Source organism: Suricata suricatta, chromosome 10, assembly GCF_006229205.1.
Source record: "Suricata suricatta isolate VVHF042 chromosome 10, meerkat_22Aug2017_6uvM2_HiC, whole genome shotgun sequence".
NCBI lineage: Eukaryota > Metazoa > Chordata > Mammalia > Carnivora > Herpestidae > Suricata > Suricata suricatta.
Window position 1 is genome coordinate 97,169,303 of NC_043709.1, and position 13,222 is coordinate 97,182,524.

Genomic DNA, 13,222 nt, shown 5'->3' on the forward strand with positions numbered 1-13,222 from the left:
AATAACATGTTGCACAAGTGAGACTGTATGAGATCCAGAGACTTGGTCTTGAAAGCCTTATAGTTTCTGCTCTCTCTCTTTTGACATTAAGGCCACCACCATGCTATAAGAAACCCAGTCTAGTCATCTGGAGAATATCAAATTGCCTGGAGGATTGAAGAGGCCCACCCAGCCAGGCATGTTAGCCAGACCTTCTTGGAACATTCCAGTCCTAGTAGGGCCATCAGATGACTGCTGGAAGTCCCGTAAATGATCCCAGGTGACTACAGTCGAACCAGTCAGATTGCCAACCCACACAACTATGAGAAATCACTAATTATTGTTGTTTTAAGCCACTAAATTTTAGGGTGGTTTTTATGCAGCAAAAGATAACTAGTATACCTTCCCCCAAAAATGTAAAACTCGAATCAAACTGAGTGATTTAAGTACGCTAGTTCTTTAAGAAAAACTTTCCTACTTGAAAATGAAAGTAACAATCTTTGTTGTCACCACTCTAATCAGCCCAACTATATCCATATCCCCATGAACTAGTAGTTCTTAGAGATTTAGAATGGTGATTTTTCTTTAATTTTTTTATTCATTTTTGAGAGAGAGAGAGACAGCATGAGCAGGGGAGGGTCAGAGAGAGAAGGAGTCACAGGATCTGAAGACAGGCTCCAGGCTCTGAGCTAGCTGTCAGCACAGAGCCCGGCGAGGGGCGTGAACCCACGAACCGTGAGACCATGACCCGAGCGGAAGTCGGACGCTTAACTGACTGAGCCACCCAGGTGCCCTAAAATGGTGCACTTGGATAAGGACTTTTCAAATAAAGCATTAGTTGCTTTGAATTAGGGGCACCTGGGTGGCTTAGTCAGTTAAACGTCTGACTTCAGCTCAGGTCATGATCTTGAGGCCAGTGAGTTTGAGCCCCGTGGTCAGGCTCTGTGCTGACAGCTTGGAGCCTGGAACCTGCTTCAAATTCTGTCTCCCTATCTCTCTGCCCCTCCCATGCTCACTTTCTCTGTCTCTCTCTCACACACAAAAATAAATAAATATTTTTTAAAAATTTAAATTGCTTTGAATTATAAGTCCTTTACACTAAGACAAAAAGAATGTAAATACATATGTGTGTATAAACTAATAAATTATTAATAAAAAATTAAACATTCTTTTTCTCTAGTAAAAACAATTTATCCCTTTAAAAAGGATTTTGGATGAGAACAAAGGAAATACTACTTTGGTTTAATTACCTTTGGGCCCCTCCCATGTTACAAGAAAATGCATGTTACAAGAAATATAAATGGACAATAGGTCAATGATAAGCTATCATGAAAAGCCTGAAGAGAAAATAAAAATAAATACAAAACATTCCAGGTCTAAATTCGTTTCCAATATGTTGTTACAAATGGAAAGATACTTAATTTAAAATGTTCTTGTTAGAATCCTAAGATCTTAAAACCCAAAAATAGAAGTTAAGAGGGCAAAAATACATATGAAATTTAAATTTTAATACAAATGCACTTGGATTAAAGTAAACTGATGTGTGAATTTTGGACATACAAGATTTCTATATACATTCCTCCAATTTTTCCCACAGTATAAAATAAAACTACAAACATGGCATTATAGCTTATGTAAGATTTGAATTTTTCCTTCTAAAGATTGGATTAAGGGGCACCTGGGTGGCTTAGTTGGTTGAGCATCCAATCCAACTCTTGTTTTCAGCTCAGGTCATAATCTCATGGTTGGTGGGTTTTAAGCCCCACATAGGGCTCTTCACTGACCGTGTGGAGTTTGTCTGGGATTCTTTCTCTCTCCCTCTGTTTGCCTCTCTCTCTCTCTTCTCTCTCTCTAAAACTAAATACATACATACATACACAATAAACACTAGATTAAATGAAACCTAGTAAATTACTTACATTTGCTTAGAGAGAAAGTAATTTGAGGGCACTGGGCTAGCTCACTGGAAGAACATGGAACTCTTGATCTTGGGGTTGTGAGTTCAAGACCCACACTGGGAGTAGAGACTGCTTTAAAAAAAATAAAATCTTAAAAAATAAATAAGTTTATTTAAAAAAAAAGAGAGAGAGAGAGACAGGGGTGCCTGGGTGGCTCAGTCGGTTAAGTGTCCAGCTTCAGCTCAGGTCATGATCTCACAGTTTGTGGGTTCAAACCCTGCATCGGGCTCTCTGCTGACAGCTAGCTCACACCCTGGGGCCTGCTTCAGATTCTGTGTCTCCCTCTCTCTCTGACCCTCGCCTGCTCACACTCTCTCTCTGTCTCTCAAAAATAAATAAAAAACATTAAAAAATATATATACATATATAAAGAGAGACAAAGTTGGTACTTTTGCCATTATTTAATAGCATATAAATGCTTATATGTGCAAGTGTAGGTTTAAATACTTCTATGTAATTAATATTTAAATTTAATAATTCAAATAACCATACCTTTATAAAAAGGGCTTTCTTAATCTTAGTCATTAGTACAAATTACGTAGACTGCCAAGTTACCCTATATCCACAATCTGGTAAAATTTTAAGATGCCACATTTCTCTAATAAATTCAGATTATCAACAGTAATTGTATTGTTCATTGAAGCTACTAGCTTCAACATAATTTCTAATATCCCAAAATGACTTTAGAACTTTGGAATAATACAATATGGTGATAGTTAACAGTCTATGTTTATTTGAATATTTCTAAAGACATTAAATTCAATGACTCTTCATGTTTTTTTAAGTGTAATATTCACAAGTTTTTTAAAAAGCTCTTAGCAAATGAGGAAGCTTCTGTAAACTGAAAAAAATTGTTTTTACCAAAACAATTACAAAAAAATCATTCCTAGTTGTGAAAAAATAGAAGCACTGCATGCATGAACAAGAACAAATTTTTTTTTTAGATTTTATTTTACGTAATCTCTACACCCAACATGAGGCTCAAACTCAACCCCAGTATCAAGGATCGCACACTCTGCTGACTGAGCTAGCCAGGTACCCCAAGAATAAACTCTTTTCTTAAATATTATGTTGGAAGTTCTACATAGTACAATATGGTTTTAAAAAGTAGTTATGAGGATTGAAGAGGAAGAAATAAAAAGGTCATTGATTTTATATGATATGATTGTCAAGAATATAAAAGAACATATTGGAAGATTAATTAAACCTACTGAATTTGTAAGAAAATTTGTCAATTGGATATAAGATCATTATACAAAAAATCAATTGTGGGGTGCCTGGTTGGCTCAGTCAGCTAAGAGCCCAACTCTTGATTTCAGTTCATGTCATGATCCCTGGGTTGTGGGATTGAGCCCCATATTGGGCTCCACACTGAGCACAGAGCCTGCTTGAGATTCTCTCTCTCCCTCTCTCCCTCTACCCCTCTCCCCTACTCACACTGTCTCACTCTAAAAAAAATGAATCAATTGTATTTTCATATACCAGAAATAAACAATTTTAACACATAATCGAAAAGACAATAATAATAATAGTAATAATAATCACAAGTACCCAGAAACAAATCTAACAATTATAAAACCTTACATTAAAACAATAACAGAAGGACTTATTTGGGTGAAGGGAAAAAGAACAATAACAGGAATCTAAGTAAAACTGAAAATTATTTCTACAAGTTTTACAGAAGAATCATTGTAAAGATGTCAGCTCTCCCAAAACTGATCTACAAATTAAAAGCAACTCTGATTTAAATCTCAATAGGCTTCTTCATGGACCTTTATAAACTCTTTATATATATAATAAATATAGATATGAGCAAAGTCATGAGAATTTTTTAATTTTTTAAAAATGTTTATTTCTTTTTGAGGGATAGAGGCATAGCATAAGCGGGGAGGGAGCAGAGACAGAGGGAGACACAGAATCCAAAACAGGCTCCAGGCTCTGAACTGTCCGCACAGAGCCTATGCAGGGCTCCAACTCACCAGCCTCAAGATCATGACCTGAGCCAAAGTTGGATGCTTAACTGACTGAGCCACCCAGGCACCCCAAACATGAGAATTGTTTTTAAAAAACTTAAAAAGAATAAATTGACAAAAGAGACTTTCTCTGAAAGAAACAAAGACTATGACAAAGTTAGATAATGAAGGCGATGTGGTATTATCATAGAGATACACAAAAAGATAAATGAAACCAAATAGGCAGAAACAGAGCCACATGTATGTGGGGTCTGGACAAACAATAGAGGCAGCGCTGTAAATCATGAGGAAAAAAGAAGTCGTTCAATGAATGGTGCTGCAGTGATTAATTATCCAAATGGGAAAAAAATTATTTTGGTCTTTATCTCACACAAAGTATAAAAATCAATTTGAAATGGGTTAACATTTTATTTTTTGAGTTTATTTATTTATTTTGAGGGGGGAGGGGTAGAGAGAGGGAGAAACTCCCAAGAAAATCTGCACTGACAGCACCAAGCTGGATAAGGGGCTGGATCTCATAAACTTCAAGATCATGACCTAAGCTGAAATCAAGAATTGAATGATCCACTCCACCAGAGCCTGCTAGAACTGATCCATGAATTCAGCAAAGTCTCAGGGTACAAAATCAAGGTACAGAAATTGGTTGCATTTTTATACACCAATAATGAAGCAACAGAAAGAGAAATCAAGAAACTGATCTCATTCACAATTGCACAAAAAACCATAAAATACCTAGGAATAAACCTAACCAAAGATGTAAAAAACCTGTACAATAAAAACTATAGAAAGCTTATGAAAGAAATTGAAGAAGACACAAAGAAATGGAAAAACATTCCATGCTGGTGGATCGGAAGAATAAACATTGTTAAAACGTCACTGTTACCCAAAGCAATTCACACATTCAATGCAATCCCAATCAAAATTGCACCAGCATTCTTCATATGTAGGATATTTTGATGACCTTGAGGTAGGTTAGGACTTTTTAAATTTACACACAAAAAGAACTACTTGTTTTTCAAAAAGACTGAGAAATTCAACTACATTAAAATTAAGAACTTCTGTTAATCAAAAAATACTAGAAAGTTAGTGAAAAGACAAGCCATGTGCTAGGAGACTTTTGTAACACATCCTTGTAATACATTAATCTCCAGAATATAAAAAATCTTCTTAAAATCAGAAATAAAAAGATAACCCAAATGTGAAAATGTGCAATAAACATAAATTAGGCAATTCACAAAGGGGAAATACAAACAAAGGAGGATGCTCGATCTCTCTATTAATCAGAAAAATGCAAATTAAAATCACAATGCAAATCAAAATCATAAATGCACAATATCATTTTGAAATCACTGCAATGTAAAAATAAAAATTTATGTCTAACAATACCAAGTTAGAGAACAAGTTGGAATCCAACAATACTAAGTGTGGGAGTGATACAGATCAACAGGAATTCTTACAAATATGGATGGCTGTGAATGCTAGAATGGAAATCGGCACACTTACTTTTGAAACAATTCAGCATTACCTTATAAACATTCACAATTCTCCTTGGCATATACTCAAAAATCTTGCACATGCCCACGAGGAAACAGCTGCAAGAATACTTAAGCAATGATTTGTTCCTTATGGCCAAAAGTAGAGACAATCTAAGTGTTCAACAAAAGAATGAACAAATAATTTGTGGTATATTTGAAAACTGCAGCTGTATAGAGAAATATGAATGAGTCTGAAATAAAATTGCTCAATGAATAAAAGCAGATCCCAGAAGACTACAACAGAATGATACCACTTTTAGAAAACTTGAAAATAAACACACTATTGTTTTAGGGAAGCATGCATGTGTGATAAAAGTATTTTTGTAAAAAGCATGTCCGATAGTGGTTACTTCTGAGCAAAAGGCAAGTTGAGAAAACAGGAGAAGCACAGAGTTTCAAGTTACTTATCACATTCTGGGCTGTGAAGTTGAAGGGAATGAATTTCATTATTGTGCTTTGTAAATTACATGTTAAATGTATCCTTTGTACCAAATGTTATATAATAAATTATTTTAAACAATGAACAAGTGCGGTTCAGTTACAATTTAGTAACTGATGAGATGTGGGAGTGAGGGGGCGTTGGGAACCAAGGTTTCCAGTCTGGGGAACTGAAAGGGGCTGATGGTTTTTGTAAAAATAACTAACTGTATTAGTCAGAAAAAGCTAAATGTTGAAAAAACATCACATGAGACCCATTATGAGAAGGACTTGGGCCAAGACTCCATTTACTTCTGGCCTCATTCATTCCCGAGTGTACCAACCAAGCTTATAATGGCATTAAATCCCCTGAAAATCTGGGAGGTCTCCTTTCCCCAGTATATAGTTATTTTAGTATGTGGCCTGTCAAAAAGGATTTGGAGAATATTTATTGAATATGCTTGTGGTGATGTTACAAGATTCTTTTTGAAAGGGAACTATCCTCTCTTTGATCAATAACTGACACAGATCTGGAACCTGGGCAAGGGATCATGATTTTCCACACCCTCTGCAATACTTTCATTGACTGCCCACCTCTTGATCTTAGGAACACCATGTCTATTAACCTTCAGTGTAGTTCCCTAGGGGTTCAGGTCCCCTGTTTCCCACTCAAACTTTACCATCTACTATGGTAATTATGCCCACCTTGCTCTCATGCTTAAGTGCTTCCACACGGCCTCTGCTGGTCTAAAATTCTATCATCCCATTGACACTAGGGAACCTAATCTTTTTTTTTTTTTATGTTTGTTTATTGGGTGGGGGAGAGGGGGGGGGAGGGGGGGAGAGAGGGGGAAGAGAGAGAACATACGTAAGCAGTTTGGGGGCAGAGAGAGAGAATTCCAGGCAGACTCCATGCTCAACACAGAGCCTGACACAAAGCTCACCTTCCAACAATGAGATCATGACGTGAGCTGAAATCAAGAGTCAGATGCTTAATTGCCTCAGCCATCCAGGCGCCCTGGGAACCTAGCCTTGTATGGGACTCAGTATAGCTTTTCAATCAAGTCTTGAGCCCAGGGACATTTTCTATTTGAATAAATCTGTTCTTCTTTTGGAAGTTCTCTAAGTATTGTGTATTAGATTTCCTAAATCTGCCCCTGCCAATCCTGTTTTCCCTCATTTGTATTTCTATGTTTTTATAGGTATCTATAATTTTTGTTTGACTTTCAGACCATTAATTTAGTTCTTAGTGGGGTTCATCCTCTTGTTTCTGTTTCCCTATTGCATTTTTACTTAGAAAATCATGTCTATTAGTTCTAGAAAGTTATTTTATGCTATATTGGCATTTTCTTGAGAATTCCTCTGTGTGTGTGTGTGTGTGTGTGTGTGTGTGTGTGTGTGTGTTGCTTGCTGGGGGTCTCTTCTGACTCTCTTACCATGTGGCCACAGGCTATAGCTGAGTTCTACCCTAATACTCTCCTCCTCCCCAGCCTGTGTACACAAAAGTAGGGCCAAACCAGACACCAGAAAGCAGTTCATCCAGACATCGGGGGCTTCTGCAATGCCACTGGTGGTCAAGGCAATCACTGCTCAGTGACAGTCAGTGTGGTTCCCAGCCACTGTCACTGTCTTTCTCGTGCCCCTCTCCTCTGACACAAAGCATCAGGGTCCCCTCACTGATTACTCATGAGCACCATAGCCAAGCTGCAGCTTGCAAAAGGCTCCTTCCCATACCACACAACTGCTGCCACCTGAGCCTGGTCCAACACTTTCTCTCCTGTCTGGGAGCTGTGCTCTCCCTGCCAGGATAAAAGCAGTTGAACAAGGTCTGTGAATCACTTATATGATGGCTATGTTCTAAAAGAGAATATACCCTTCAGAGTCTCTCCTTTAGGGGCTCGTGGGGGGCTCAGTCAGCTGAGTATCTGACTTCAGCTCAGGTCATGATCTCACAGTCCATGGGTTTGAGCCCCACATTGAGCTCTGTGCTGACAGCTCAGCACCTGGAGCCTGCTTCAGCTTCTGTGCCTCTCTCTGTGCTGCCCTCCCCCCCACCCCCGCCACTCGTGTTCTGTCTCTATCTCTCAAAAATAAATAAATGTTTAAAAAAAAAAGTTTTTTTTCAAGTCTCTCCTTTAGCAGAGCCCTCTAGACAAGTACCTGTCCTGTTGTCTTAGGACACTTTCTCTTGACCTGGGGAAGGCACAGTGAGCAAGGGTTTCAATTCATCTTCCCCAACTAGGAAAGGATCATAACATCTATCTCCATATGTGCTGCAGCGCCTTTGGTGTTTCCTGATTCTCAACCCACCTTACCAGGATGTATTCAGCTCCTTCAACAGGCATTGATTAAACTTCATGCACCACTGGGAGACATCAGAGGCAATAGACAGCTGATCTTGTCTAGGAAAATACGTTAGTTTCAGTGATGAGGGGTTGTCAATGGATGAAATGAGAAACACACACACACAAGAAGCTATTGCAGTAATCTAAGATACATGATATGCCCCTAAAAGAAAGTAATAGCAAAACTATGGTGGTAGAGTCCCCTCCTTGAGGAATGTGGTGAGAAAAGACCTCAAGATAAGGGAAGGCAGCTGGCCTACATGAAGTCCCTCATGACTCTGTAACATGAGACTGTATGTCTATACATTACCCATATATGGGAGACAAAGAAGTCAGAAATGCATGTGGCTTTCAGTTTTTCAGGTACAAACCCAAGTGAGCGGTGCTGGCACAAATGAAGTGGCTTCCTGAAAAGAAAAGCCTTGAGGTCATGGCTCTCGGTTCGAGAATCCTGCCACACTACAGAGACCAGAGGACACTTGCAAGATGTACTGAGGAGGTAGACCCTATGGGACTGGGTGACTGAATGTGTACTGCAGGACAATAAGGAGCCATCCAGGTCCACTCACTGCTTTCTCCCATGATGTCTCCAAGAGTGTACAAACAAGGAGCAAGTTTGGGAAGGAAATTTTTGAATGTGTTGAGTTTCCTCTAAATGGGGGAACTAGAACATAAGTGTGCAATGTACCTAAGGCCCAGGATGGAGATCTAGGTTGTTATCATCAACATTCAAATGGTAGCTCTGCCACAGGGGTAGATGAGGCCAAGGAAGAATCTTGTAAAGCAAGGAAAGCACGTAAAGGACAGAGCTCTGAGGGACATCAACATTTAAGGAGAAGTAGACGCAGAGACACTCCAAAGAGACTGAGAGGCAGAATCTTAAAAGAGAAAATATAAGAGAGACAGGGGAGAGGGTTTTTAAAAGAGAGCCATCATAGGGCATCTGGGTGACTCTGTCGGCTGGGCTCAGGTCCAACTTTGGCTCAGGTCACAATCTCATAGTTCATGAGTTCAAGCCCCATTTCAGGCTCTGTGCTAACAGCTCAGAGCCTAGAGCTTGCTTTGGATTCTGTGTCTCCCTCTCTCCCTGCCCCTCCCTCACTTGCACTCTATCTCTCTCTCTCTCAAAAATAAATATTTAAAAAAATATTAGAGACTCATCATCAATGCAGCCATATAGATTGTTCACTGCACAACACTGGCTAGCATCAGCCACATGGACCACATTAATGGTGCCCCCTAAGAATTGTGCAGTGGATCATCTGCACAGGCAGGTGTGGAAGAGCTACCTTAGGATCAAATGCCACAGTTGGGCCAAATAAGATCAGAAATATCCATAGACTTTGGTAATAAATGGAAGTCACTGGTGACCTCAACAAAGCAGGTTCAGTGGTGTGGTAAGGGCAGGGGACAGTACAGTGAGAGATGTGAATAGAATGGACCCGGAGGTGACAATCATGGTCCACTCCCTGCAGAAGCTTGGATATGAAGAAGGAGGAAGGTACTAGTGGGGTTGAGCTCATGGGTGAGAAAAGATTATTTTGTTTGGTTGATTGATCAGTAGATCTGTTAAATTTTTATTTGATTCCTGATGGGAAATAGTTGAGCATTTTTATTTAATGAAGAGAGAGGGCCAGTAGGGAGGGAGACATTAAAAATAAAAGCTAGATGCGCAATCCTGCGAAGACAGAAAGTTGAAAACCAGAATAAGGGGTTATCCTTAAAGAGGAGGAAGGTAGTTGTTCCCTCCAAACACAAGGAAGGCGGAAGTACCCAATGGATGCAAATGGAGTAGGGGGCAGGTGTTTTCCTGATGATCTTGCAATATCTCTGCTGAGAGAAAAGAGGAGTTGCCAAGTAGAAAGCTGTCATGTCAGGCTTCTAAGTACAAAGAGGGAATTTAATAGCTCCTAGGCATAAACTTGAAACTCCGTTTAATGTTTTAAAGAAAGTATCTAAAGATACAATCATCAGGAAGAGAGATGGTAGTCAAGAAAGCCGAGTACACCTCACCCAAGAAGATATACTGATGGCAAATAAGCACAGGAAAAGGTGCCATGCATCACCTGCCATTGGGGAAGTGCCAATTAAAACAATGAGATACCACCACACACCTATTACAGTGGCTTAAATTCGAGACACTGACAACACGAAATGCCCGTGAGGATGTGGAGCCACAGGAACCCCCACTCCCTGCTGGTGGGACTACAAAGTGGTACGGCCACTATGGAAGACAGTTTGGAAGTTCCTTACAAAAACAAACATAGTCTTACTCTACAATTCAGCAATCATGACATTTGGTATCTACCCAAAGGAAATGAAAACTTTTGTCCTACACACGAATGTTTATAGCAGCTTGATTCATAATTGCCAAAACTGGAGGGTAACCAAGATGTCCTTCAGTAGTGATGGATAAACAGACTGTGATACATCCAGACAATGGGATAATAGTCAGGACTAAGAAAAATGACCTGTTATAGGTCAGCTTATGGAATGTAAAGGGTTAACTTATTTATAGAATGTAATGGACAACTTGTTGCAAACTACTCCCCCACCCCTTTCTGTGGTTGCAAAAAAATTGCTTAGTCACCGCCCTGCTATGATTGGTCATCTTAAAAGAATAAAGAACCAAATTGATAGGTTCCCGCCAAAACTGCTGTCTGTGTGTCACAACATAATTGGCTATCACGGAATCCTGTGAATGTCTATATAATCTCACTGCAACCCTTTGTTCGGGGCCATTCTCTGCTCCTTAAGACCAGGGAGATCAGGTTTGGCCCTGCTGTAAATAAAATCTTGCCTCGCTTCAATTCGGTGTTTGGTGGTCTTTTCAACATCACCCTGTAACACGAATAATCCATGAAAAGACATGAGGGTCACTTAAATGCTTATTACGAAGTGAAAGGAGCCAACATGAAAAGATGCATATGATATGATTCCAACTTGTATGACATTCTGGAAAACGCAAAACTATAGAAACAAAAGTTTAGCACTTGGGGGTGGGGGTGAGGATGGGGGTTAGGGGGCACATGAATGGACAGGGTACAGAAGATTTCTAGGGTAGTGAAAATACTCTTAGGTTACAATGATGTATACAGTCCTTATACATTTACCTAAACCTATGGATGTTGGGTGATTATGACGTGTCAACATAGGCTCATCCTTGGTTAAAAAAAAAGGTACCACTCTGCTGATTGATGTTAATATGAGGAAGCTGTACCTGTGTGGCAGCAGAGGGCATAAGGGAAGTCTCTGCACCTTCCTCTTGATTTTTTGTAAACCTAAAACTACTCTAAAATGTCTTAATTGAAATGAAAATGAAAGATAATTTTTTAAGTGGGGCATCTGGGTGGTTCAGTCAGCTCAGATCATAGTCTCACAGTTTGTGAGTTCGATCCCCACATCAGGCTTTGCAGAGTCAGATCCTCTGTCTTCCTCTCTCTCTTTGCCCCTCACCTCCCCCCGCCAAGTAAATACACATTTTTTTAAAATAATGATTGTTTTAAGTTAAAACAAAGAAAATATGGAGGAGCCCTAAGGAGGCCTTCAATGTCCATGCAAGCTCTAGTTAAACAGGGTGCCTAGCATGCTTCTGTGTTCAACTGCTTGGTTGACAGGACTCTGGAGCTGGCCCATCAGCAACAAGACTGAGGCCATTAACTCAAACCAATTTCCCTCGCTAACCAAGCAGCCTGTTAATCATTCACCCATGTGTTTGCCTATGGAGGGAGAAAGCCCTGGTCGTATTGAAATGAACACACAGATCATTTGCCAGTTACCCTTCTTTCTAGGGAAACAGGAAAACTTGGGCTAAAAGTTAAATTGTTTCTTTCAAGTTGCAGACCCACTTCAATTTTTTGTTTTTGATTTTGAACCAGGTGGCCCCTAACAGCTTTGTATCAACCAAGAACAAAGAGCTGCTGGAAGGCATCCTGCATGCCTGGTAATCCGTGCATTTTGTAGCCTTACACCCTCTTTGTCTACATTCTCTCTGTAGGCAAACCTAGCCAGTCCCGTGGCCTCAAATACCATCTGTATTTATACGCCTAGCCCTGAATTCTCACCTGAGACGTATATGTCCACTTTATCCACTTGATATCTATTTTTGGAGATCTCTACCTCCAATCTAATGTGTTGTGATAGAACTTCATGTTTTCCTTCCCAAACCCACTCTGCCCACAGCTTCCCTTTGTCAGTTAAGGGCGTCACCATTCTTGCAATTGCTCAAGCCAAAAACCTAGGAGTCATCCTTCATCTATTTCCCTCACCCTCTACAATCCATCCAATCCAGCAGCTAGTCTTACAGTCATAGCTACAAAATATATACTGAATTTGTCCCAACTTCCTCCATCTGCCTGCTATCCATCCATCCTGCACTCCATCTCCACCCTAGACTAAGCCACCAGCATCTCTCAGTGGGCTTACTAACTGGTCCACCTGCTTCAGCTCGAACCCACCCCTGCCTCCTACACCATGATGCAGTCCTTACGCTGCAGCCAGAACGGTCTTCTAATACTAGATTGCCTCACATCATTTTTCTGTTCAAACTCTGCAGTGATTTCCAGTGGAATTTAGAACATAATTCCGACGCTTCACCGTAATCAAAAAGAACTTATCTGCTGGGCTCATGCCCACCCCTTCACCTTCTACCCTGCTCCTGCTCTTCTCTCCACTGTAGCCTTCTTCCTGTTGGGGTGCACAGGGCTCTTTTAAGGTCATATCACAGCCTTCACATTGGCCCCGTGGGACCTGGGCTGTGCTTCCCCCCAAACCTCCATGGCTGGCTCCTCGCGCCCAAAAACCCTCCCGGTTACTCTCTAGTGCAATGTGTATTTTGGTTTCTTCATAGAAATTAAAATTCATAAAAATTACATAAAACTGGTATTTTCTTATTAACATGTATATTCTGTTAGTTAACTACTACATACGCCATGAGAACAGGCACCCTGTGAACTGTTTCCCTGAACAGCACCCAGCACATGATAGGGGCTCAGTAAGTACTGGCTGGATTTGAT